The 26,874-nt window shown below is 41.9% G+C and overlaps 1 protein-coding gene across 1 annotated transcript in view; it reads left to right on the plus strand.

Moving 5' to 3' along the window:
• Positions 1-12,249: 12,249 nt before the first annotated feature.
• Positions 12,250-26,874, plus strand: part of NCALD (neurocalcin delta) — a 190,389-nt gene continuing 175,764 nt past the window's right edge. The window contains exon 1 of the mRNA XM_023517625.1: positions 12,250-12,281. The gene's annotated coding sequence lies outside the window, so the exon portion shown is untranslated. The remainder of the gene's footprint in view (positions 12,282-26,874) is intronic.

The following is a 26,874-nucleotide window of genomic DNA, read 5'->3' on the forward strand; positions in this document are numbered from 1 at the left end:
TGGAAAAGAAGGTTCAGAGTCAGAAGGCAGCTGTATCAGTTTCCTAGCGCTGCTATAACAAGTCTCCACAAACTTGGAGGCTCAAGACAACATAGATTTATCCTCTCATTGTTCCGAAGTCATAAGTCTGACAGCAGTTTTACTGGGTTGAAGTGTCGGCAAGGCCACCTTCTTCTGGAGGCTCTGGGCACACTCCATCTGCTGCCTGTGCCAGCGTCCAGCAGCTGCAGCATTCCTTGGCTCCTGACTGCATCGCTCCAATCCCTGCTTCTGCCTTCTCATTACTTTCTTCCTGACTCCAATTTTTCCTATGTCCCTCTTATGAAAGGAACCCTGTGATGACACTAGCTGATTGCTCAGATAATCTCTTCTTCTCAAGATTCTCAATCATATCTGGCATACAAGGTACAACTTACAGGTTCAGGGGACTAGGGCATGGATATTGTGAGGGGCCTGATCAGCATGGAAACACAAGCAAACTACTGTTAGTGAAATAAGAGCCAGAATCTTTGCTTTTTAGCCAATATGAGGGTCAAAATATATGTATATAAATGTGCATTATGGAAGAAAAACTGTTGCTCTGATGCTGATCTAGGTAACAGAAAACTGATAACATGAAGGGGAAGAATTCTGAATTTTGTATAAAAGTAATAAACTCTAGAGTCATTTATATGAACTACCTACAGTATGTGTCTAAATACCTGACAGCAAATGATATTCTCTAACGAATTAGTTTATTAGATTATCATAAAGCAGGCGGCCTGGAGTGCTCAGTAGCTCTAAACGAGCTCTCCCTTTAACAGGGATACAAGGCAACCAGGCTGTAAGACTCCAAACAATGAAAACAAAGAATGTTTAGACTTTTAGAGCTTGCTTGCTTTCTTCTGCATCCTTTTTTTTTTTTTTTTTAAAGAAGGCCATGGGTGAGAGAGATAACTGGCTAAGGAACCAAAAAAGGGAAGAAAGAAGAAAGTCCTTTATTTGCAAAGCTTGACTTGCCCGTGTAAAATACACACACACTGAGGCAGGAGAGCTGCCAAACTGAGCATGCCGGGTGGGAAGGGTGATTCGGAGATGGCTTGCTTTTGTTTTCCCAAAAGCCACTTTTTAATTATGAATCTGGGTGGGCAAAGGCAGATGTGATTCTTTTAGGGCCAGACAGTGTCTTCCAGAGTTGTGTCTGGCTGTCCGGAGGTGGGCATTTTTCTATAAGCTCCTACTCCCTGTTGGCTGAGATCTATTGGTGGAGTTTTCTCCTCTGCTTCCTGGCTGCACTGTAGCTGGTAGGTCCCCGCCATGGGGGAGAAGACCTGTAAGAAGTCAGAAGATGCCCACCCAGGAGCACACCTGGAAGGCACTGTCAGGCCCAGAGGAGTCTGCCCTCACCTCCACCTGCCCTCAAATTGCTGTGAGTGCAATTTGGTAGGCAGGATGTAGTGTAGGGGACCTAAGGCAAGAAGCACAGAAAAGTCCCCTCTCAAATGATAGGTGGGGTGGCAAGAAGGGCCCCATGATATGATGCCATCTCTTTGTCCAGGGAAAGATGCTACGTGTTCCTCATGGAACAGGCCTGGGCTGGGAGTGTGATACGGGGTCACAGCCTGTGAGTACTGCTGCCCCTTGTAGAGCCTCTGTCCTCCCCACGTAAAACGAGAACAACAGTGTCTCTTTTTTAGGACTGTTAGTTGAAGTTAAAGAGAGATAATGTGTGTCAAGTGCCCTGCGTGTCGGCAGAGACAGGCCTATACCTATAAAGGGGAGTAGTTGTTCGGTTAAAAGGAAATGAAAAGGACAAAAAGGGGCCAAAACAAAACAAAGCAAAAAGAGAGAAAAAAAACAAGCAAAAAGAAAAAAGGTGACTGATTATCACTGAGGCCTCTGTTACAGGAAATACGTCCCACATGTTCACGTTCTTTCCAAATAAAGTCTGCAGCTATTTCAGGGCCGGGAAGTGGAGTCCGGCACGTTCCCCTCGGGTCTCTGTCCCCATCTCTTCCCATCCCCCCACTGTGCTTCCTTGGCATTCCCTGGGCAGGATTTCTGACTTCAGATGCATGTTCCCCCATTCAGGGTTGTTTACAGCTGCTAGAGTGACCCCCCTAGCCTTGTGAGCAAAGGTCAGGCCCTGTCTGTTGGAGGAGCCTTGGTCTCCTACGTGGGTCACGGGTAAGTAAACTGCTCTAGTTGTCAGCCCTGTGCGTTCATGAAGTCCAGATCACATTTGGCAGCAAATGACCTTTGCAATTTGGGGTAGATGTTCATTTGCTCATTGTTTCTTGGAACTCAAGTGGTTAGTATTTCATCTGCCATAGGCTTGCTGATCCCAAGGCCCACAAAGCCAGGCAGGGGAATTCTTCGGGCTGGCGTCAGGCTCAGTCATGTCAGGGACAGCACTGTTGGTGACACAATAGCTTTCTCCTCCTCCTTACATAACACTGATAAGGGAAGTCTAGTTCAGAAAGCAGAATCACTGGTGAAAGCCCCAAAAAAGGAGCTGTGCATTGCTTCGCCATAGAAACAAATAATCGCTCACAGACTAGCAATGTCACTACCTCCCCAGAATAGAATAGGTCAAAGTAATGGCCCAGGGACTTGATGTCCTGGCTGCAGAGGAACACACTCACTCCCACTCCCGCACACTCACACACTTGGTGCTGGTGAAGGACTGGTTCAGATCCTGCTATCTGGGTCACTATCTCTGAGAAGGATTTTAGAGCCAAGACCCCGTAAGACTCCAGTAGGATGAATGTTGCTAACTCATGCTGCTTCACAGCTTCCATTGTGTCTTCTGTGGGAGGTGGCATGTTTTGATGGCCCTGAATCAAGGCTGTGAGTTCTCTTAGCTTATTAAACCATGAGCATGGGCACTCTTGCTTCCTATTCAGGGTGACTAGGGAGGTAGAGGACCCTCTGACCACCGAGATGGGCAGAGGGGGAGGAGGTCACTGGGCAGGGGTCACTGTGAGTTCAGAAGCTTAAGGCGCCCTGGCATTGTGCTCACATGGATGCCTGTTTTTGTAAGATTTCTAAAAGAAGGAGATTTTGCCTATAATTGGTGAAGAATACTGTCTCTTTCCATTGTGGCTTACCCTCTGTCGCATTTACCAGCATGGGGGTGGCAATGGAGGAGCCAGAAGCCTCTGGGGAATCGGATGAAAGGGAAGCCGAGTTGGAAATGCGTTCTGTTTGAAGTTAATGAGATATATTTATGTGACTTATAGTCACTTTTGTGTATACATATTTCTAGTAGTTAATTAAGACAAGTATGTTATTTTTCTGGATTTTGGGGATGCTAAGCTATTTTCAGTTTCTAAAATTTTTAATTTTTGTAATTACTTTTCTCATTCTGAAAATACTCATATTTGTATCTAATTTTGTAATTATAATTTATATTTCCTTAAAAGGAGCCTCTAATTGTATAAGTTCAGACCCCATAAACCTAGATCTGTTTTCTCATCCCTAGAGAAACACCTGTTGGAGCCTCCTTCCCACCTCCCTTCTCCTCCTCCCTCCCTTCCTTCCTTCCTTCCTTCTCTTTTTCCTTCCTTTTTTCTTTCTCTTTTTCCTTCTCTTCCTCCTCCTCCATCTTCCCTTCTTCTTTTTCCTCTTCTTTAGGGGCTGGGGCTTTGCAGTATTCACCCGAGTTTCTGATCTCTTGCTCCTGTTTACTTTCTTTTAGAATCAAGGGGAAAACATTTCATGTATATAAAGAGTTAAGTAAGATTTTACGGAATGGCTTGACAACCCCATGACCACATGAAATGGGAATACCCACAAAAGATTGTGTCCTGAGTTCTGAATGTCCCCCTTGGAAGGTCGTCTGGATAACGACTGTCCCCTACCTCATCTGCCTCCACCCCTGGTTCTGGCTCACCCCTCCCCTCCTCTGAGGACACCCTACACTTTCAGGTTGGTCTTCCCAGTACATAGGATTTTTCACAGCTCGTGTCTTTGCGTGTAATACTCTTTGCTCAGCGTCTTTTTACTTTTTTTTTTTTTTTAACCAAAAATGCTAAATCACTGTGTTTCTCAATTCCAAGTAAGTAAGAAGTAGCATGTTAATGTTTAGGGAAGAGTTGCAACCCCACTTGGAAGAATTAAAGTCTCAAAAGTAAACAAAGAGACTCCTGAAAGTGAATAAAGACAAAGTAAGAGAATGAAACACAGAAAACTGAAAATAAAGAAGTGTTCTCAGCCTGAGTCCAGTTGGTTTAGAACAGTGGTTCTCAACCTTCCTAATGCCGCGGCCCTTTAATACAGTTCCTGTGACCCACAGTTTGAGAACTGCTGGTTTAGAAGGAAGCAGTGCCCACACTTCCACGTGCCATGGCAGCATCAAGGAATCACTGATGCTGGTGATGGCTGAGGTGGGGGTTTGGAATACAAAGGCAAACATTTGAAAAATTCTCAGAGAAATAAATTTTAAAGTTTTAATTTTAATGGAATCCCTGTAGTCCAGGAGGCTCGCTCTTAGAGTATATATTATTCTTCAGTAATTTTGATCAAATAAGATGTATTTTTTTTAAATTCCTGGAATTAGGGGGAAATGTGGCATATAAGTGAAGACTCAGTTTTGGGGTCAGATAAGCCTGGTCATACATCCTAGTTCTACCTGGTTAGCTGTGGACCCCTCTGAGTATCATTTCTTCATCTATAAAATAAGGGTCATAATCTGTACCTTGTAGGATCTGTAAGAGATTGTCCATCTATTAATTAATTTCTACTAAGGAGTTTAGAGAAATTACTGTGTGAAGCTTTTTGCAAAATCATTTTCTAGTCAGTTCCTGGCTTGTCATTCAAATTGCAGCCGTGACAGATTTCCAGTGTTGCAAGAAAAGGTTAACACTTCATCAGCTGTCTGGGCATTAAATAGACATGAAAATATTTGCTACAATATTTTCTCTCCTGTTATTTTTAGGTTTCTTTTCTTCAATATTTTTATTTTCTGAGAGCAATAGGAGAACAAGTGGTATGAGAATAAAATCCGAACTCCAAGGGCAGTTGGCTGGAGGCAGGAGGGCAAGTGGTGTGATCTCACCTAAGATGTGTAGAGCCAGGGTGTTCAGCACGCTGCCCCCGGGGTGAAGGGCTCAACTACAACTTGAACTTTACCTTAGACTTGAAAATGATGTAACCTAAACATTTGTACCCTCGTATTAATTCGTAATAAAATATAATAAAGAAAAAAAATCCAAACTCTGCCTGGGCCTTGCCCACCTCAGGGGCACTCATGCTATTTCTTGCTTGCCTTCCTTCCTTCCCTCTCTCCCTCCCTCCTTCCTTCCTTTCTTCCTTTCTTTCCCCTCCCTTTCCCTTCCCCTCCGTCCCTCTCTTTCTCCCTTCCTTCTTTCTTCCGACAGAGTCTCACTTTGTTGCCCTTGGTCAAGTACTACAGTGTCATATCTCACAACAACCTCAAACTCTTGGGCTCAAGTGATCCTCTTGCCTCGGCCTCCCAAGTAGCTGGGACTATAGGTGCCTGCCATAATGCCTGGCTATTTTTAGAGATGGGGTCTTGCTCTACCTCGGGCTGGTCTCAAACTTCGGAACTCAAGCAATCCACCCCTGTCAGCCTCCCAGAGTGCTAGGATTACAAGTGTGAGCCATTGCGCCCGGCCATGCTATTTTCTTTTCACGCCACGTTCTCCTGTACCCATTGCTCAGATCTGGGGATGCACCACACCCTTTCTCCTTGATGGGCCTTTACAAGTTGTCCCTGCTGTATGGATTGCCCGTCCCCTAACTCTTGGCAAGGTTGGCTCCTTCTCATCTTTTACTTCTCAGCTGAGAAGATACTTCCCTAGAGACCTTCATCTTATACATGTTCTTGCCTGTTACGCTCCATCTGGGGTCCAGCTCCTCTGCCTTAGGCACACTGATGACAAACACTTACTGGTTGGATGTGTGAGTTCACTTATCACATTGTATTTCTTCCTTCCCTCACCTCAGGTGGCAGAGAATTTTCCTATCTCATTGGTAAATACTTCTGATGCCTAGCACAGAGCCTGGCACCTTCAGGCCCTTATATGTGTTCTGAACGACTGCTAATGAATAAATTGTAAACCTGTGAAAAGGTAAAATAAAGTGGGGGCAGGAGTGAGGATGGGTGACAGAGGATGGCAGAGTGAGGATGTGCTGGAGCGTGAACAGACGTCCTGGGATCCGGACTGTGGTGGGCAGTGCCGGCAAATCAGCAATAGCAAAAGGAAAGAGGAAGCCACAGGGTGGGCAGGGCCACTGTCTGCTAAGGAAGAGAGGCTTCGGAGCCACCTGGTCCAGGCACTCATTTTAGCTCTTTTCAATAGGAAACTGACTTCTAATTTCTTTGTATGGTGTAGGAACAAAAAATAATGACCCATCACACAATTCAGAATGTGGGAAGGCATCTCTGGAAAGTGGCCATGGACACAAGTGCTGCTTACCCTGAACTTCACCCATTCTTTTGGGAGGCCCTCACCCACTTATCCCTAACCAGACCCTACCTAACCCAGCCATGACACCAGTGGCTTTTCTGGTTGTTTATTATGCATTAAAATTTGTGTTTCCCAGAGTTATCAGTGAACCCATATAGGGAGAGCTGGTGTAGAAAAGTCATTACAACTGCAATCTTTGGTGTCAAATGCCAGCTCTGCCACTCAGTAGGGTGTCAACTTGGACATTTTATTTAATTCCTTTAAGTTTGATGTCCCTCATGTTTAACATGGAAATAGTCACTGATAGAGATGGTTATTTAGGTTGATACCTGCCAATGGTTAGAGTTCAATAAAAATTCATTACTATGAGTCCTTCCAAACCATATTTATCTTTTAATCAGCTCCTGTGGCCGTAGAAAGCTTAGAATATAATCAACAGAAATAAACTGAGACCACTGGAGCCAGAAAAATAAAATTTATTGGATAAATAAAAATTTTCTAAATCACATTTATCACTAGCTTAAAGAACTCAGGGGAGAGCTGACCAAGAGGAGGGCCATAGCAGTTGGGGGTCTCAGAAGTGGGAAGGCACGTGCCTCCTTCCTTGGTGCTGCTGCCACCGCTGGCTCTGCTGTGGGTGCTCTTATTGGCATTAGATTTAACTGCCCCAGAGCAAGAATGAGATGCCTGAGTTGGGTTTGGGCCTTTCCTTGTGTTCAGAGGAGCTAAAGTATGGGATTGGTTGCCCCACCAAAGCCACATGGAGCTAGGAAGGACAGTGCCATGAGGACAGGATACTGGGTAGACACAACCACGTAGACACCCCAGATCCATTGCTGGTGGTCCTGAGCATCTATTTGCCCAGCAAACTTTGCTTGCCTAATTTTTAAGCTTCTCCCATGTCCAGATTTAATGACCTTCAACCATAACCCAACATCATTTCCTCCCACCTTTCCAGATAATAGTTCCTTCTTTTGAATGACTTCTGTAATGTTGATTCACTCAGACATTCATTTAGTCAACAAATATTTATTGAACACCTGCTAGGTATCAGGTTCTGTCCTGGGGGCTGGTTTACCTCAGTGAACCAAAGAAATTCTATGCTCTCAAGGTCAAGGATATACTTCCCCAAAGGTGCTAATGAGAGAAGCAGAAGACAGGGGGTGTGTGGCATGTGGGGAGGGGTGTGTAGCAGGCAGGGCAGGGTGTGCTCTGGTTGGTTATTCTTGTTTCTAGGCTTCTGTCCTTCAACTGATCGCATTTGGTGACTGGCAATAATGACCAGCTGGCTTCATCCCCTCTGGATCGAGCAGCTTTAAGTGCTCGATGGTGCCTGGTGGTGGGTACTGAGTAAATGTGTGTTGAATGAATGGATAAGTGCACCCCTTGTAGCATGGCTCCGGGATCAGTGTGTTTTCTCCTGTGAGCCAGCCAGCCATCCTCCCAGCTGGGACACTGCAGGTAGCCTGGGCTCTGCTCTTACAGGGACTCTATATACACAGTGTTTTTGACTGAATGACTGATTGGCTAAATAAGACATGTGCGTAGCCCTCAGGTAGGCAGTCTCTCTTCTCAGGAATCACATTGATTTCTTGGTGTTTTCTTTTTCTTTTTTAATTGTTATACATGCTTTCTGAATTTAAGACCAACTCTAAGACATAGATGAGAAAAATACTTATCCCTCACAACTTAAGTCACAGGATCATGACATCGGGATGAATCACACACAGCATGTGAAGGAGCCTCGGGAGATCACCTGGCCCCAGGGTGCCATGGGTATTGTGGCGACAGCAATAATCCTTTAAGGGGAGCTAGAATCCTATTAAATCTGCTCCTTCTGTATTTAATGTCTGTGTTTACAAAAAAGGAGAGAACTCAGTGAATCTTCTTTTAAGGACTTGGTCTAAAAGAAAACAAGACAATGGAATGCTTTGAAATATTTTTATTAGGCATTTGTGTAAAACAGAGCATTGTGGATGCCAGAATGTTCGGATGTGGCCTCCACCATAGCGGGGTTCATGGTTTTTCACTACAGACCCATGAATGGGCTGCCGTTGACACTGCTCTCTGCTTCCGATGGTAGCTGTGTTTATACATGGTCAGCTGTGTTGTGAGTATATTTAGCTTATGATAAATGCCCGAGAGGATGAATATCATCTGTTTCCAGTTTAGTTGTATTTTGAAGCATGGTTCATTTTTTTCCGGATGAATGAATATTAAGCCTTTTCCACATCCTGGGGAAAGTTAGGGTTGGATTTGAAAGTATAAATTGCCAAACTTGTGGACATCAAATTAAAAGTGAATGTAAAGAGGTATTGATTCTATTTAGAAACATTTGTCAGAATATACTGTACTGTTCCATGAAAATAGCATGTTTTGGGTGAAAAATTAGATACCAATGTTGACAGACCAGAAATCATTTCATTCACAAGTTGAGTACTTGGATGGTTATGGCCTTTGTTAGAAATCATGTGTAAATGGTCTTGGTGACTACATAGTGTTTGCATATAAGATTTAAAACTTTTCAAAGCCACTTTTTATCCAAGTGTTGTCAGATCTCTAAGAGTGAGTTTCAGATCTCTAAGAGTGAGTTAACCTTGAAATTTGCATCTGCATAGGCAAAGCAAAATATATAAAATATTTTCAGCATTATCACTATCACAAAAGGATTCATTCCAGGCTACTGAAAAAGGAAGTTTAGCCAGTGGCATTTATTTATTAAGATAGTGATCTTCAAAGAAAAATTGACTGCCTTTAAGTAGATGTCAGAACCAGAGGGGATTTTACAATGATCGCACATCCCTTTTCTGTGTCTAGAGAGCTAGTGATGGTGAGGGACCGCTCCAAGGTTCCCTCTCTAACAAGTGGCCAAGTTGGGGCTGAACCCCAGACTTCCACTCTTTCTGCCTTATCCCTTTGTCTCCCTGAAGTGAGAATTTAAATTAGCAAGATAGATAGGTAGTGGTCTTAGTCTGTTCAAGCTGCTATAATAAAATACCCAAAACTAGAAAATTTATGAAGAACAGAAATTTATTTCTCACAGTTCTGGAAGCTGGGAGGTCCACGGTCAAGGCCCTTGGCAAATTTGGTGTCTGGTGAGGGCTGATCTCTGTTTCCAAGGCGATGCCTTGAATGCTATGTCCTCACACAGAGAAAGGGCAAGAAGGGCCAAATGCTATGTGAAGCCCTTTTTATAAGGTTTTTAATCCCACTTGTGAGGGAGCTGCCCTTGTGACCTAATCACCTCCTTAAGACCTCACCTCTCACTATAACAGTAGTCCCTTCTTGTCTGGGGTTTTGCTCTCTGAGGTACAGTACAATAAGATATTTTGAAAGAGGAGAAGAGAGAGGGAGAAGATGGAGGGAGACAGAGAGACCACATTCACTCAACTTTTATTATAATACATTGTTATAATTATTCTATTTTATGTTATTCATCTCTTACTGTGCCTAAATTGTAAATTAAACTTTATCATAGATATGTAAGTATGGGCAAAACATAGTATATAGTGTTTGATACTGTTTAAGTTTTCAGGCATCCATTGGGGGATCTTGGAATGTATACCCTGTAAGTAAGAAGGAACTACTGTGTTCAACTGGAGTGATTCAACATTAATTTTGGAAAGATACAAATATTCAAAACATAGCAGTAGTCCTCAGAATTTCTCTTTATGTATATATTTTAATAAGAGGACTGCTGTGTAAAGAATGGAATATAAACAAGGTTGATCATTTTTTTCTTGTGCTTCTACATGTCCATGTTCCTCTCACCCCATCTTCATCCTTTTCTCACTGCTGAGAAAAAAAAAATAGGTAAGAGAGGGTGTGTTTCAGCTTGCATTTGTGAGCAGATCAATGAACCTGGCTTCACAGCATAGAGGCCAGAAAGATTGCCTCTCTTGGTCTCACTCTGGTCTTGGTGCCACCAAGTAGCTTGATCTCTAATGGGCTGTCCAGGATAATGCTAGAGAAAGCTACCGTGGTCCCCTCACAGGTCTGCTCATTTATCCACCTTGTCATTTTAACCAAGCACCCCTTGTTTTCAATAAAATCTGAAAAGTCTGAAATGGAGTTAACTATATTATTTTAAAATGTAAAACAGTATTGGCTGGGTGTGGTGACTCACAGGCATAATCCTAGCCTACTGGGAAGCTGAGGCGAGAGGATTGCTCAAGCTCAGGAGTTCAAGACCAGCCTGAGGAAGAGCAACACCCTGTCTCTACTAAAAATAGAAAGATTTGTTGGACTTTGTGGAGAGTACCTGTAGCTTCAGCTACTTGGGAGGCTGATGCAGGAGAATCGTTCAAACCCAGGAGTTAGCAGCTGCTGTGAGCTAGGCTGACACCTAGCTTGGGGCAACAAAATGAGACTGTCTCAAAGGAAAAAAAAAAAGGCAAAATAACAGTGACTTGTTTCTTTCCATATCTTAGCAATAAAAAAACTTAGAATGTCGCTTTTCAAGGTGTGATATGTTTGGATGTCAACAATGTAACTTTGAGATGAAGGAAAATATATAAAAATCATTTCACAGATTTTTTTCCAGTAAACAAAATTGTGCTTGGAAAGATTATATTTTATTAAGCCAAAACCTCTTCTTTTATATCTATATTATAAAAATGTATAGGTTATTATAAGTAAGAAAAAAGGATTTGTCTTAGATCAAAATTCTTAAATTGTTGGAACTAAGAATAAAGTAATAGCTATCATTTGTGAAACATTCTATGGTTCAGTAACTTGCCTGAGGTTCTTACTACTGAAATATATTGTCTTTATTGTCTGTTCAAAGGGATACGTTTACTAACTCTTTGGTAAAGCTCCTGGTTCTGCTTTAACTGTGTTCGATTCTTGTTAAAAGCTTAGGGGAATATGAGTCCTTGGTGCATTGATTGAAATGCATTTTTCAATGATTGATACATCATGAAAAACAGAAATTGAAAGTTATACTTTTTTCTAATGTATCAGTTGGGATGCCTTTTCTTCTTGAATGATTACAATTGATTTTTTAATAAAAAAGGAAAGAGATTTAGAAATCCAAACAATTATCTATTTCTTGGTATTTTATTCCTAATGAAAACGATACTCTGATGTTCAAGAATATAATGATATGAGTTGGAATTTTTTTTTAAAAAACATCTCTTAAGAAAGCTTTGGCTCTCTTGATGGTTTTGCACCTATATTAGAGAAACTAATTAGAATGGTCTAGATGGGCACACCCAGAAGTTCTAAAATGTTCTCAAAGGGAGGTTATAAATGTCAGGCACAAAGTCTGAAAGATCACATCCTCCCCGTGTCCATTAGTGATGGCACCCAGTAGATCACACCCTGACATGCTAAGTCAGTCTTTCCACAGGCAAATGCCTTTAATCATTCCTTCCTTCTGACACCCTCCTGCCCTGTGAGTCTAACCGATATATTAGTCTCATTTATTGACTGACTTTATTGTGATTTCTTATTGTTGTTAAATCTAAGGTAGCTCATTTGATGCTTGTGCTGACAATGAAGGTCCACTTTCTCATGTGTCCCTTCACTGGAACCCCATGTCCTCTTCCAAGTTTATAAACATGAGTTAGAAGTCAGTGGCAGTCTCCTGTTGTGTTCGCCTCTACCTTCTTTCTCTAGGGGAGTGCACTTTGCTGAGCCCCCCACCCATCCCAACATGCACTCGCTTTTCCAGAAAGCACTATTGACAAAGACTGCACCCAAGTCATGGAAATCTCACAGGGCTCCACCACTAGAATGGGTGGGGAGTAAATGATTTAAGGACAGAGTCCTTTAGGATATTTGTGTTCAGTGTTGGTGTTTTGCTTGTTTCTTTCAGATCATTTTGACTTTGGTTTCTTGGAACCATCCACTAGTGACAGATACAAAGTAAGTGTACATTTAATTTTTCTTCCAATTCAGCTATAAATGGAAATCTTGGTTTTATTCACTGGTATTTATCAGTAAATAATAGCATAAGGAATGGAAAATCCATTAGAAAAGATATTAAACCCCTTCTTTAAAATGTATGGAAATGACACATGGATACAAATGAAATAAATATAGCACTGCCTGTCACCCCCAAATATTACCTGTAGCATAGTAAGGTACATTTGCATGAGTGGAGTGGTTTTGATGTGACATCTTCCTCCCAGGCATCTGCCAGAGTCCTTTTATGGGGCACATCATAGCAGCCTCCAACTTCATGTTAAATTGGGTCATAGTCCAAGAAATATCTTGAAGGGCATTAAGCACCAATTGGCATCTAGCAGAGAGTCTGGCACCTCATAGGCACATAAGAGATATTTGTTAGAGAGTGAATGAGTTAAATACTTTGCCCCTTTTGTGTGGCAGTTCTGTGAGGGCTTCACCACCACCATGAGGCAGTGTGAGCAGTAGTTAGTGCTCCAAGTTAGGATCCAGATACACTGAGGTTCAATTCCTGGCTCTGCCACGTATTATCTGGATGACTATGGGTACACGTCTGAATCCCTCTGTACCTTGGTTTTTCCATTTATAAAATAATACGAATACTGGGCTCGGTGCCCATAGCACAGTGGTTATGGTGCTGGTTATGGCGCCAGCCACATGCACCAAGGCTGGCAGGTTGGAGCCCAGGCTGGACCTGCTAAACCACAATGACAACTGCAACAAGAAAATAGCTGGGCATTGTGCCAGGAGCCTATAGTCCCAGCTCTTTGGGTGGTTGAGGCAAAAGAATCGCGTAAACCCAAGAGTTGGAGGTTGCTGTGAGCTGTGATGCCATGGCACTGTATGGAGGGCAACATAGTGAGACTGTCTCAAAAAAAAAAATATATGAATACTATCTTTTTGTTGTTGTGAGATTATTAAAAGGATTAAGTAAGTTAACATTTATAAACTTATTATACTTAAACAGTAAGTACTGCAAAAAGGTTTTTCAAATAAATGAAAATGAATTGAGAATATAGTGACATCCCAAGATCCAATATTTAAAGGTTGGAAAACAGGTGATCTAGAAACAATGAACCTCAGTGACAATAAGCACACCTATGTCCCAGATCTTGTTTTCTAATGCTATTTTCCAATAAAGAGAACCAGGGATCTTTGGAGAAATGGCTGTTTAGGTCTGGGGCAAGAAATTTATAAGATGAATCTGGAGCATTTTACAATGCCAGAGAGCAAGTAAGTGCTTTTGGATACAAAAGAAATCAATAGTTATGAGTGTGTGTCAAGGGGACACAAGAGCCAACTGAAATGCTCCCAGTGGTCAAAGATGGGAAATTTGAGTAATAAATGAAAAAAGAATGGAAAGAAGGAAGAAAAAGATGGAAGGGAGGGAAAGAAAGAGAGAGAGAGAAAGAGAGAGAGGGAGGGAGGGAGAAAGGGAGGGAGAGAATCAAGAAGTATTGGGATATAACCTTAAGGCAAAAATGCAAGTAAATGATTGAAGGCCAGACTCAGTAATCCTAGCACACTAGCAGGCAGAGGCAGGTGGATTGCTTGAGCTCTTGAGTTCAAGACCAGCCTTAGCAAGAGTGAGACCCTGTCTCTAAAAATTAGCTGGGCGTTGTGGGAGGTGCTTGTAGTCCCCGCTACTTGGGAGGCTGAGGCAAGAGGATCTCTTGAGCCTAAGAGTTTGAGTTTGCTGTGAGCTAGGCCACCATGATACTCTACCAGGGAGACAAAGTGAGATTCTTTCTTAAAAAAAAGAGAGAGAGAGAGAGTAGAAAAGGGAAAAGTAAATAAATGATTGAATAAATAAGTGAGGAAAATGGGTAAATCTCCCATGCGAAAGAATTCCAAATAATGTATAAATAATGCGTGTAGATACTCTTCCTTTCAACAGGTAAAGCATAACTCTGGGGCTGCTGGGGGAGCTGCATATAGTGCCTTTCTTCCAAAGAGCACAGTATGGAAAGAAAGAAAGAAAAAGAGTAACTTTATGATGGAGGAATCTGACAAATACCACCTCAGGCTGAGCGATTAAGCCTTATAGGGAGTAAGTACCTTGATGTGATATAATGAGGGCACTTTGCCTGTGTAATCTTCCTCCCAAAATATATTACCTAAGTCTAATCATAAGATACACATAAGACAAATTCCATTAGAGGGATATCCTGCAAAATGACTCCTACTCCTCTAAACTGTTAAGGTCATCAGAAACAAGTGACAGCCGAGAGACTGTCAAAATCAACAGAAGCCTAAGGAGACATGATGACTAAATGTTTTGTAGGATCCTGGAATGGAAACAGGACATTGGGTTAAAAACTAGAAAAATTTGAATAAATTATGCTGTGTAGTTAACAATAATGTATCCGTATTGCTTCATTAAGCATGATAAGTGTGCTGCACTAACGTTAAATGTTGATATGGGGGAAATCTACATGTGTGGTATTCTAGAACTCTCTGTACTATCTTACTGATCTGTAAATCTAAAACTATTTGAAAATAAAACATTTATTTTAAAAATAGTGAAGCACACACACCAAAAACAAAAAGCAATAAAGACAAACCAAAAACCTATTTTGGTGGTATGTGCTCTGATTTCTAAGTACCAGAATAAAAATATTTTAATATTTTGATAAATGTTTAATCCAATCTGTGTTTCAAGAGTCACACATGGGAAATTATATTCTGCAATAAAGTTTTAAATTGGATAAAGTTTATAAAGCTTTCTAGTATAAAGTTTTAAATTGGATGAAACATATAAAGCTTTCAACTATGTTTCTGTTATCCTTAAAAGGAGGAAGAAAATAATAATTGTCAAAGAAAAACTTCTTTGCAAGAATGACTGCTATCTGAGTCCAAAATGGGTTATGACTTGTGCATTAGTTGTGTATTGCTGCATAACCAATTACCACAAATATAGCGACTTAAAATGATGTGTATTTTTTGTCCCAGAGCTTCCATGGGGCAGGCATCTGGGTACAGCTTAGCTCACTCTTCTGCTTAGGGTCTCATAATGGTGTGATCAGGGTGTTGACTCAGGGTGTTGAATATTTTTCTTCCAAGCTCACATGGTTTTTAGCAGAATCGAGCTGAGATTATAGGACTGAGGTCCCACTTACTTTCTGGCTGTCATCTGGGACCATTCTCCATCCTAGGAATCATCTGTAGCTCCTTGTCATTTGGTATCTTGTCACAACATGGAAGCTTATTTCTTCGAAGGCTGCGAGAGAAACTCCCACTGCAGTCTGCCACCCTGGAGTCTCATACATATAGCAAGTAACCTCATGAAGGCAGTGACTGTCTTGTCGGCTTTGCAGTATTCTATTGGCTGAAGCAAGTCACAGGTTGTGCCTGTGCTCTGTGGGAGGGGATCACGGGAGGGCATGTCTCAGTGGGGATCGTCTGAGGATGTGTCCAGTGCAACATGAGAGTGATAAAACAGACGCAAGTGGCTGGGCATTCAGATTCTACCCTGGTTGGGCAATCTAAGGGAGCAGAGGCAGGTTGGGAATACTTGCTTCTTGCTCCTAAGCAAACTACAACTTGAGGCAAATAAATAGGCTTCCTCTCATGCCCCCCCAAAAGTTGTTAAACACTCCTTAGGGTAATCAAATGAGACTTAGGATTATTCAAAGATGAAGGAGTCAGAGGAAAATGTCTGGAGAGAGCTCATAAATACATCACCATTTCCTTTACTGGTACTTTTTTATTTTTAGCAGTGAAGAAATTTGCACAAAAATATGCTCTTGACTCCATGGTAACAATGTTTATGCACCTTAAAAACTCACTTTATGAAAGTTCAAATAACGTGATCTCATTTTCAGCTTTTCATAATTATTATTTTTGAGATAGTTTGTTTTTAATATTTAAAAATTCTGTCTGCTAATATTTGCTAATAGAATGATATTGTCCAGGTTATTTTCTTTTACATTTTACATGATGTTTATTAATTTGTATATTTCAAATGCATTGACTATTTTTACCAGTTTCTTTCTGAGAGTTCTGAATCCTTATAAAATACTAAGTATAAAAATACTGGTATTTCTATTTGCTTCAGTGTTATAATCACCACCCAGATTTTTAGGACCTCAGAATTTTTTTCCTGGGTGCTCTTTATAACACCAACTGTCTCAGAAATCCTAATATTTAATTATCAGAAGTACATTTGCCAAGTTGCTGCTTGCGTCTGGAAACAAAGCACAAACTTCTTTCATTAGCCCTTGTTCCTGATTGTGGGCTTGGACCAGGTCATCACTGTGTCCACAAATATCCACAGAGGTTACTACAAGTATCAGGGCACTTAACCTTTGCCATCTATGTCCGGATATGCAGCCACCTTGGAGAGAACAGATCACTTGTGGAAACGCAGCTCATTAGCAGCTAAGTTGGAAAGAAAAGGAAATATAGGAAATATATATCATAATAGTATAAGAAACTTGTCAGAGGAAGAATTTCTTGTGGCTCCTTCTCCCCTCTCCTCCTCTTTCCTTTTCAAATCTCTGTCTACCCATATTTTTCTTGTTCCTACTTACTGACAGTAAGCCTTAGGCTGAGCTATTGGTTCCTCTGAGGCCAAGGGGTACAAAGGGTAGTTATTCAGCATTGTGAGAACATAATCACCTGTAGCTGTTGGTAAAATAACTCATTTAGCAGATAAAGGTCAGAGCTTCCTTCCTTCCTTCCTTCCTTTCCTCCTCAGGGTTGTTTTCTTTGTAGAAATTAAATAAAGGGGTCTTTTGACAAAATACAAAATAAGTTAAAGTAAATAGAAGTAACCTTTCCTGTTTGTGAGGGAAGCTTTAAGTGAAAGCCCAGAAGAAGAGCAGCATTTGTCTTTGAGTAGAAGGTCACAGAGGTATATGATTCTTGAGCAGAGCTGGAGTGAGTGGAAGGTCGTGGGGTTTATCAAGGTGTTGGTCATGGTCATCAGATCTCTTCCTCATGGCTTTAACTGAGCTTCTCTAGGGCTTTGAGCTTGCCTAATGGTTTCATCAGATTTATTCTCCACATTTCTTAATGTATAATTCTTTTTTTTTTTAAGGCTTTCACTTTATTCCTTTTTTTTTTAATTGAATGGTAACTATGTACATTAATGCACTTCTGGGGTACAGTGTGGGGTTTTCACTTAATGTATAATTCTGATACATTCACCTATTAGTGAAATTCTGGATTTATTATGTGATTGGAGCAATCATTAGATTTTTTTTTAATCAAAAGAACTGGGTTTATTTTGAAATAATGCATTTTATAAATAGCACCTTTGCACATTCTATATGCTTTGGATTTTGTTTCCAAACCATCCTAACGTCACTTTGCATTAAGGTGATTAAACCCACATTAGACTGCCCTGGTGTGGAAGTGCCAAGGTGGTAAATGGCTGTGGCAGTTCTGGAAGTCTTTTCCCACAAGATGGGACTCACCAACTCACTTGTTATTTCTTTTTATTTAGTACTTGTTTGGGGCTTTGCATCCCCATACTATCTCCTCCCACTCTGAGCTCTCCCTTTCCTGGATCTCCTATGACAAATAATGCTCTGTGCTTGGTCATTTCCCTGTCTTCTATTATTTACCCACTGTTTGCTGTGGACACTTGTTCTCTCCAGTCTGTAAGCTCTTTGAGGGCAAGGATCCTGCCTCCTTGTCTTTGATACTTTACAAGACATTGTCCTCAGCACTTGACACCCACCTCCCACCATCCCTCCTACCTCCTCCTCTTCCTTCTGATCCAAATATCCCTTTCCTCAAATTGAGAGAAGAGTGGTATACCTTTCATTCACCTTGCTCTGTGCTCAGAGACACAAATATGGGTCAGCCAAATAAAACGTGCACACCTGTCTTAAGATCTTCCCCCGGCTCCTCTCAGGGCCACTTTGCTTGTCCTAGAGCTCCCAGATGCCTAGAAAGGCATCTCTTCTATGTCTTGTTCTCTGAAGTCTTCAACTTTCCTTGGGGGGGATAACTTCTCCTAGCACATCTTGTTCTAAGAGAGCAATCCTAAAGACCAGAAAGACTTCAAGCCCAAAGAAGTGTCCTTCCAATGGTAAAATTCCAGGCACTGTGTTAGGTGATGGTGGAGATGTGTTAACCCACCCTTGTCCATTCTCTCCAATTACATCACAAAGATGTGATGTCTACTCTGTTTGCTTATGAGTCTTCCCTGCCTGGTTACTATTCAAGAATGAAAATATTGATCCCTGTTCTAAAAGTGCAGATAACCTTGCTCCTTGTGGAATAGACTAAACATGCCTGTAGAAAAAGACTAGTCAACTCTTTAAGAGCTTTTCTAATCATATAATCCTCGGTCCTACTCTCAGTTTTTCTGCTTGCCAGCTGTGTGACCTTGGGCAAGTTTCTGAAATTTTTCAGAGGCTGATTTCTTTATCTGTGACACCAGGATAACAAAGCCTATTCCAAGGTTGTTATGAAAATTCAGTGAGATAACTGTATGAGCTATCATGTGAGATAATTATATATTCTTGGCACGTAGTAAATATGCATGACATGTGTGCCATCAGTACAAGCCGGAGCAAGACAGTGTGGAAGTCTGAGGCTGTGAGCAGGAGTGTGGAGGTGGAGGCAGCTGGAGGAGAATGTCACAGAAGAGCATGTCCTTGCCTCACGGGAACCCTGAGTGCCTGCTCAGTCACTGGCACCTCATCTCTGATCTCTTCTTATGTGTAGAAACAAAAGTATGAGTGGAACCTGGTGAAAGACAAAATTATAACAGGTTAAGTTTAATGGTCTACTTGGCTTTTATTTGTGGTTTTATAATCAGATACATCTAAGAGTCACCTTGTTGTGTAGTCATTTACCCACAGCATCACTTTGGTCCTCAGTCTTTTAGTTGATTGTGTACGTCTGTCTCTGTTTCCCCTCAAGACCGTGCCGCCAAAAGGAAAGTCCACCACAAGTCCAGGTGAGCCTGAAGCAAAGAGAGAGGATCACAGTGGAAGTGAAAGTAGATATAATTAGGTGTTGGGAGAAAGGCCAGATGCCACCATTCCCTGGGAAAGCTCCAGTCACTTGGTTATCAGAGCAACTGATTACAAAGGATAGAGTGAGAAGAATGGAGCCTGTTAGAGTCAGCGCTCCTGTGAACCCACCAGTTATTACTAAGCAGTGGGGGAGGATTACTTACTGAAACGGAAAGGTTACCATTGATGTGTTTAGGTGATCAAAATAAGCACAACGTTCCCATTAGCCTAGTATTGATGCTACAGTAGGTGAGTGTTAACCTCAAATATTCATTTTTGAAATTTCTCTTATCTCCCCTCTAAACTTATTGTATGTGTTTGTTTTGATGTTCTGTTTGTTTGAATTCAACGAAAACTTACACAATAATTTCTGTAACCTGTTATAGTACAGGGGTATTAATCTTGTTACGGTATTAAAATGTATTATCATTACTACATAAGAGGCTCTATAGTATTATTATTATTATTATTACTGTTACTACTATTATTACTGTTTCTTTGCTGTTCTTCAGAGACCCAAGTTAGATATAAATTTGACCTAACACCGTTCCCAGGAAGAGATCTCGTCTGTAACCCAGGGACTGCCTATATTTACTAAGACTCCGTACAAGTTTATGAATATATTTTTACTACGTGGGAGAACATGATTCAGTCAAAGGATAGATGGAAATATTATGGTTTGTGGTTCTCCAAAACAACATTGTTTGTAGGGTCAGAGAAAGAAGAAATATGTAACTAAGGAAAGTTGCAACACCCTTGAAAAAGCTGGTTGTGCTACAGAAAAGGAGAAAAACCCAAACCCCAAACCCTTGCAAATTGCCAAGCATATAAAACTGGAAGAAAAGTCTGTAAAATCAAGCCTGATGCCAACAGGGACAAGTTGGCAGATTGGAACAGATCATTGCAAATTCCTGCAGCCACCTGGCATGTGATTTAACTCTTCTCTGAGCTTTTGTTGTTCTGTGATATTTGGGGCTGAATTTGTTCCCATCGTATTGTCCTTGTCAAAAGCAATGATGTTTTTTTTTTTTAAAGGCTGTATGTTTTCTTTTCATTCTTGTTTATACCTTGTTATCCTGCTGTTTATAAGATTGGTCTCTCATACTCTGCCTGGGGTGTTTTCTATTCTCAGGTAGTTAAAATTGCCAGAGGAATTTTTTGAGCTGTTCTATATTGAAGAGTGGGGGAGCCCTGCTGCCCTGAGACATCCCAGTTTGGGATGGCATCTCCCCAGTAAGCGAGGCAAGTCACTATTATGAACCTGTGATCAACTGTGGAACTTTGCACATTCAAGCATTTTAAATGCTTGAAAGTGCCTGCTGTGCACCTCGTTACAGAAATATGGTGCTTCTCACATGGGCTGACGCCTCCTTGGAAGTTGTATGGAGTAGCACGAACTATAATTTTTCCAAAGTGGAGCACCTGCCATTTTCCTCCAGCACTGGGTTGGATATGTTGTCCTTTTGTCTCCTGCCACCCTGTGTCCTGCCCTCACTTTGATCTGATCCTTCTCATCCATCTGGATGTCCTCTGTGCCTTGTGTTCAGATGATGCCCTGCTGGATCTTAAAATCATGGTGGCCCCTGGAGCAAATGGGAAATGGAAGCTGGAAGTTATAGATTTGGTTTCTCTAAGCATGGGACCCAGAAAGGGTGAGGGGCCAGAGCACAAGCTGTTTTGACTACAATATAATTACAATTGCTGTAATTATAATTACAACTCCTGGAACCAGGAGGGAGGACCCTGGGCAAAGTGGTGAAGTAGGCCAAGCTTGGCCTTGCCCTTCAGAGCCTTTTCAGGCTCTGTCCTTCCAAGACTTATAGCACATCCTCTCTCTGCTTCTGAAGTTGATTTTCCTCATACCTGCCTCATGAGGGATGACAGTGCTTGATACTTCAGGTTCTTTCCCCCAGGTGCTGATTTCCTCCCACCAAACTTTCTAATCCCAAATATTCTTCCTTTGGGGCACATGCTGCTGTATGAATGTGGATGGTATTGAGTCAAAGATGCCTAGGCTGGCTGGGCTTCTCTAGGGTGAAGGGATGTAATGCAACCACAGCTCAATAGGCCTTGGAAGATCTGTGTTTTTAATTTTAGTTTTGCCCCGTATTAGCTGCTGACTTGGGTTACGTTGCGTACTCTTTCTGCATATCTACATTCTCACCTGTATAATGAAATTGATGAGTCCATGCTGGCATGTCTTAAATAATATGAGACTTTCACCTCCTGGGATTACTGTAATGTTCAAATGAAGAACAGTTGAAAGCCTTTTAATAAATGAGAGAGAAGCTGTCCAAATGTAAGGAAGGCAGGCGAGAATGTGCCTTAACCCTGTCCAAAATGTATAGCTTCTTGACAGATGTGATGTAACAGAAAGGTTCAGTCTGGCTTTCATATTTTCTGTATCCTCAGTTTGTTTGAAACTCTGTTCCCTTATCCTTATTAAAGAATGCAATCAAACCTCATGGGTTGTCTCAAGAATTGAATGAAACGATGGATATAAAGTCCCTTCTGTAGCACAGTGCCACTGGACACAGTAGGTATTTAATAAAATGTAAGTTCCCATCTCTCCTTAATGTGTCCTTTAAGAAGTAACTCTAGAGCAGCGGTTCTCAACCTGTGGGGATCACGGCATTAGGGAGGTTGAGAACCACTGCTCTAGAGTCTGGCGCAAGAGTTTCCACATGCTTCAAATCTATCTGTGCATGAGGCAGATCCAAGTAACTGAAAATGCTATCAAGGTAGCCAGGAGGAATGATTTAGTCCAAAGGTAACATTAAATAGATGTCTGTCATTCTCTGAAATGGGGGTAGATGCTGATAACACAGAGGGTGTTACATGGCTGCGACTATGGGAAGGCAAATAGGACCCTTACTTTGGTACAGAATTAGAGGGTACCAGAAATTCTATCATCAATATAAAAGACATTTAATGAAATATTTTTAAAAAATCAAAATGAAGACAAAACATTCACAATGAGCAGAAGATAAAAATTTTGAACATTCATAATGAACAGAAGATAAAAATTTTAATGGCAGGGTGGCACCTGTGGCTCAAAGGAGTAGGGTGCCGGCCCCATATGCTACAGGTGGCAAGTTCAAACCCAGCCCCTGGTCAAAAACTGCAAAAAAAAAAAAAGAAAAAGAAAAAGAAAAAAATTTTAATGGCATTGACAATAGTGCTGTGCCTTGGAACTCAGGGCAAAAGAAAAAAAAGTAGTAATAGTGCTCCTATCTTAATATAAAATTTTAACCTTTTATTTATCATGGATGTTTTCATTCATTGTAATTTAAAAAGATACTTTATTAAAATATTTTTTATCTTGATTAATACATTTTTTGGCACTCCTTTAAATTTTGTGCACTCACCTACCTGGCCTCCCCATTTCCCTGCCCTGGACTGGGGGGAAAGTCCCTCAGAAGCCTTCCTTTCCCCACTCCTCATTTTCCCCTGACCCACTCTGGGGTCCTGAGTTTGTTTTAAATATAATCTGATGAGAAGACTATACCAACTGAAATTCAGATGTTATTTCCAATCAACTGGCCACAATGAAAGTTATAGTTTGGAAAGAAAACAGAAAGTAAATCATTCATCAGAAGCTTGGTCTACAATGGGTGTCAGCAAACAATGGCTAACAGCCTGGCCAGCTGTGTTTGTAGGTAAAGTTTTATTAGCACACAGACTCACTCTTTTGTTTTTGTCTCATCTTTGGCTGTTTTTGTGCCACAATGGCAGAGTTGAGTATTTGAGTTTGAGACTGTATGGTCTGTAAAGCTGAAAATATTTACTCTCTGGGCTGTTAACAGAAAAGGCTGTGGGCCTCTGATTCAGCCAGATGTTCTTGGATCAGAATGTGGGTTTGGCAGCAGTTGTTTGGAGATTTATGTAACAGAATTCAAGGATGTATGCAGAGAATATTGTAACCTTCCATCTGTAAGAAGTGGGGGGATGGGGAAATCTGGAGAAGCTGCAGGGATGGGTAGGGTCTGTGTCTGATCCTGCCCTGTGGAGCCCCATCAGAGTTCAGCCGCATCTTGACCTCACAGAGATAAATGCTTATGTGAACTTGGCATCCCCCATACTTGGCTGTGAGTAAATGATGGGTTTGTGGAAAAGTATATTTATTTGCATTGTCACATACATGATTCATGGATTTAATTACTTCATTCTGTTAATGTGGTCAATTTCAAACTGACTTTACCACTTCAGTGAGCATTTATGGAACATCTATTTATGCAGAAACTGTGTGAGGAGCCTTCATAGTAGTCTACATCTGAGTCTGAGCGTGAGCACATAGAGATAGGAAGGTCCTAGAATCATGTTCTGATGCTTTTTTGAGTTTGGGGTAGGTTGGGGAGACCATAGGGAGTTGTTAAGAGGAGAAAGGTCAACTCATGGAAGGCCGTGAGTGCTGCTGAGGGAGCTTGAACTTTAACCAGTAACCTAGGAGGCTTCCTTAGTCAAGGAATTGGAAAACCCACACCAGCACTTTAATCGGGATGTTAATTGAGTGGTGGTATGTGGAGGAGTGGAGGGTGGATGGGAGTAGAAGTAGGAGGAGGGATCAGAGGTGATCTCAGTAGCTAGTTATGGTTTGTAGTCCTACAGAAATGACAAAGGCCTCAAGTCAGTGAAATCCATAACAATGGAAGGAAAGACAGATCTGAGTGTGCTGGTTAGGGGAAAACAAACCAAGATTTGGCCACTTGTTGGTGGCAGGTTCCTAGACTCAGAATTGAGGTGACTGGGAGGCCAGAGAAAGTATTAATAGAAATAGACAGTCCAGATAAAAGAGTAGGCCTGAGGGCCAAAAACAATAAGTTGAGTTTGATATGCAATGAAGCATAGATGCTATAAAATATTTAGGGGCAAACAGAGAAATGAATCAGAGGGAGAGAGACGGAGCGGGTAGAGAGGAACAGAGAGACAGAGAGAAACTAAGATTGGTGCTACAGATAAAGATGTAGGAATTATCTGAATAAAGGTAATCGTAGAAGAAACCTACATGGGCATAGAAAACACCTACAAGGGAATATGTTAGAAAGAAGATAAACTCTGAAGAAATAGCTATGGTAGGATTGTCAGATTAAAAAGGAAATTTAGTTGAAATTGAGTTTTGGATCAACAAAGAACAATGTTTTAGAATGTCCTATACATTATAAAAATTATTCATTATTGATCTAACATTCAAATTTAACTGGGCAGTCTGTATTCTTCTCTATATGTTGTAAACATTGTATAATTACATTATAGATGTTATATTTATATTATTAAATCTGGCAACCCCTAGATTGGGGGAGTGTCTTCATTTATGGGAAGATCAGAAGAGAAGGAGACAGTAGAAGAGCCAATGAATGGGCTGGTAAATCCTGGGAAAGCCAGGCTCTTGTACCATCATGGGATGGAAGGACAGAGTGGGTTTCAGGAGGGTTGAGCAGAAAGGTCAAGGCCACTGCACTTGGCCACCTGGAAATCAGCGGGGACCTTACAGAAAGCAGAGGGGGGCCTGGTTGCAGTGGGTTAAGGAGTAAATAAGAGAGAGGAGAATAATCCATGTAGACCCTTCTTTTAGGAAGCAGGATGGAGAAGAGGAAGGAGATGGGATTGTAAAGGGTGACAAAATGGAAGGCAGGTTTGCAGGATCACAGAGGCTGAGGCTGTTTGGCAGCTGTGGGGATGGAGCCAGAGAGGTGGCATCCTGAAGATGGAGGGGAGATCGTGGAGAAAGGATGGATAGAGTGAGACACAGCTAATGCTGGGGAGAGAACCAGGATGCAAATGGAGGGAGCGACCTTTGCATGAAAGATGTTTCCTTCTCCACGAAGGAAGGAGGGGAAGATAGATAAATGCAGTGATTTGAAAGCAGGCACAGGGAAGGCAGGCCCTGTATTTCTTTTTGCTGTCAGACTATGCTAGGAGAGTACATGTTATCAAGGAGGGATTAGGGGAGCAGAAGGGAAAGACTCAGACTCAAAATACTTTTTCTTTGCTGATTGTGCAGGACAGATATGATGAAGAGCTCAAAGGTGCTTATAATTCATCCAAGTGGGAACAATTTATTTTCCTTGTCTGTGTCTTCCTCCAGCTCCAGCAATCCATATCGATTCACAGCAAAGTTGAATTACTCACTGGGGAAGGGAAAATAACAGAATCAGAGCTGAACAGCCTCGCTCTCCTCTGCTTTGTTTCAACAGGAGACCCTTCCTGTGAAAGGATCAGGGCCACCTCCCCACATCCTCAGTCTTAGAAAGCAGCAGCAGGAATGCCCAGCATTAGGGCATCTGGGGAGACAGGTAGAACCCCCAGTCTGGTGTTTCTGTCCCCACCATGCAGACTGCATCATGTGGGGTTAATGGCTCTGCCATGTCATGCTCAGCATACCAGAGACTCACAGATGTACAGGTGACACACACTGATCCCAGCCATCCTTCTGCCTTCTGGGAGCTGAAGTCAAAAGGTGGCCAGGCTATTCTACAAATGGGAGAAGGTGAGGTTGGGGAGCAGAACAGTCCACTCCCTCTTAGCTGCTTTCCCTCTCTGCTGGCAAGAGCAGAGAAGCCTTTGCAGAGTAGAGGAAGCCTGGGAAGGCTGAGACAGAGAAAGTTATTTCAGGGAGGGTGGGGCAGCGCTGTCTGCCTGGGGACACTCCCGAGTGCCTCCCCCATCAGAGCACGTGAGCTTTTCCACCCTTTCTCCCACAGCCCTCTCTCTCCTTCATCCTCGCCCCCAGTACAAGAGCACAAATGAAATTCCTAAAAGTAGACACTACTGCTGTCTAGTTATTTTTAGTACTTGCTGTTAGTATTTATCAAACTTTTCACTGTTACTTTGTCCTCCCACCCATTCTCTTCCCGCCTCCATGTGCTGGGTTTGGAATGGAAGGAGCTCCAGAGCAGCTGGTGACCTCACACATGTGTCCTCGAGGGTGGACCTTTAGGATCAATCTCCCTCACCCCCACCTCGAAGGGAAGAAAGGAAGGTCTCCGCTCCAGAAGCCTTGGAGAGCAAGTGAACCCACTCGAATATCTAGTGATGCCTATTTAGAAGCCGGGCCAGGGAATCGACACACATATAAAATGTCACGATGCAGGCAAAAATGCGTCAGAGGCCAGGTAAACAAGCAGAAATAAGGAGGAAACAGGTGCTAGAGAAAAGCATAGAAATCCGTGGAAACAGAAGAGAAAACTGCATAAATCCATGGGCACGGAAGGCTGGAGTAAGATGGGGTGGGTTAAAAAGCCCAGAGGAGGAGAGAGCTTCAGCTGGGCTGTAAACTATGGCTGGAGGGCTGCCGGTTCCCACCCCAGCTGTCCTGTCACCTGGAGACAGCCTTGCCCAGAGGAGCCACCTTGATCTGTGGAGGATGTGTTCTGATGAAAGGCCGGTGAATGGAAGTAGGACCATTCCATATGTGAGTTGCCTCAGACTGTACTGGACCCTGGCCTGCCCACCAATATATCCAAAGGCGGCCAAAGAAGTTGTTTCCTCTTGCAACTTCAAAAAATGTGTTGGCTTGATCTTTGTATTCTTTTTCACTTTATTATTTTCTTCAGTTTCTAGTAAAATGTAAGAAATGA

This window comes from Otolemur garnettii, unplaced genomic scaffold (assembly GCF_000181295.1).
Source record: "Otolemur garnettii isolate 467f Iridium unplaced genomic scaffold, OtoGar3 scaffold00004, whole genome shotgun sequence".
Taxonomy (NCBI): domain Eukaryota; kingdom Metazoa; phylum Chordata; class Mammalia; order Primates; family Galagidae; genus Otolemur; species Otolemur garnettii.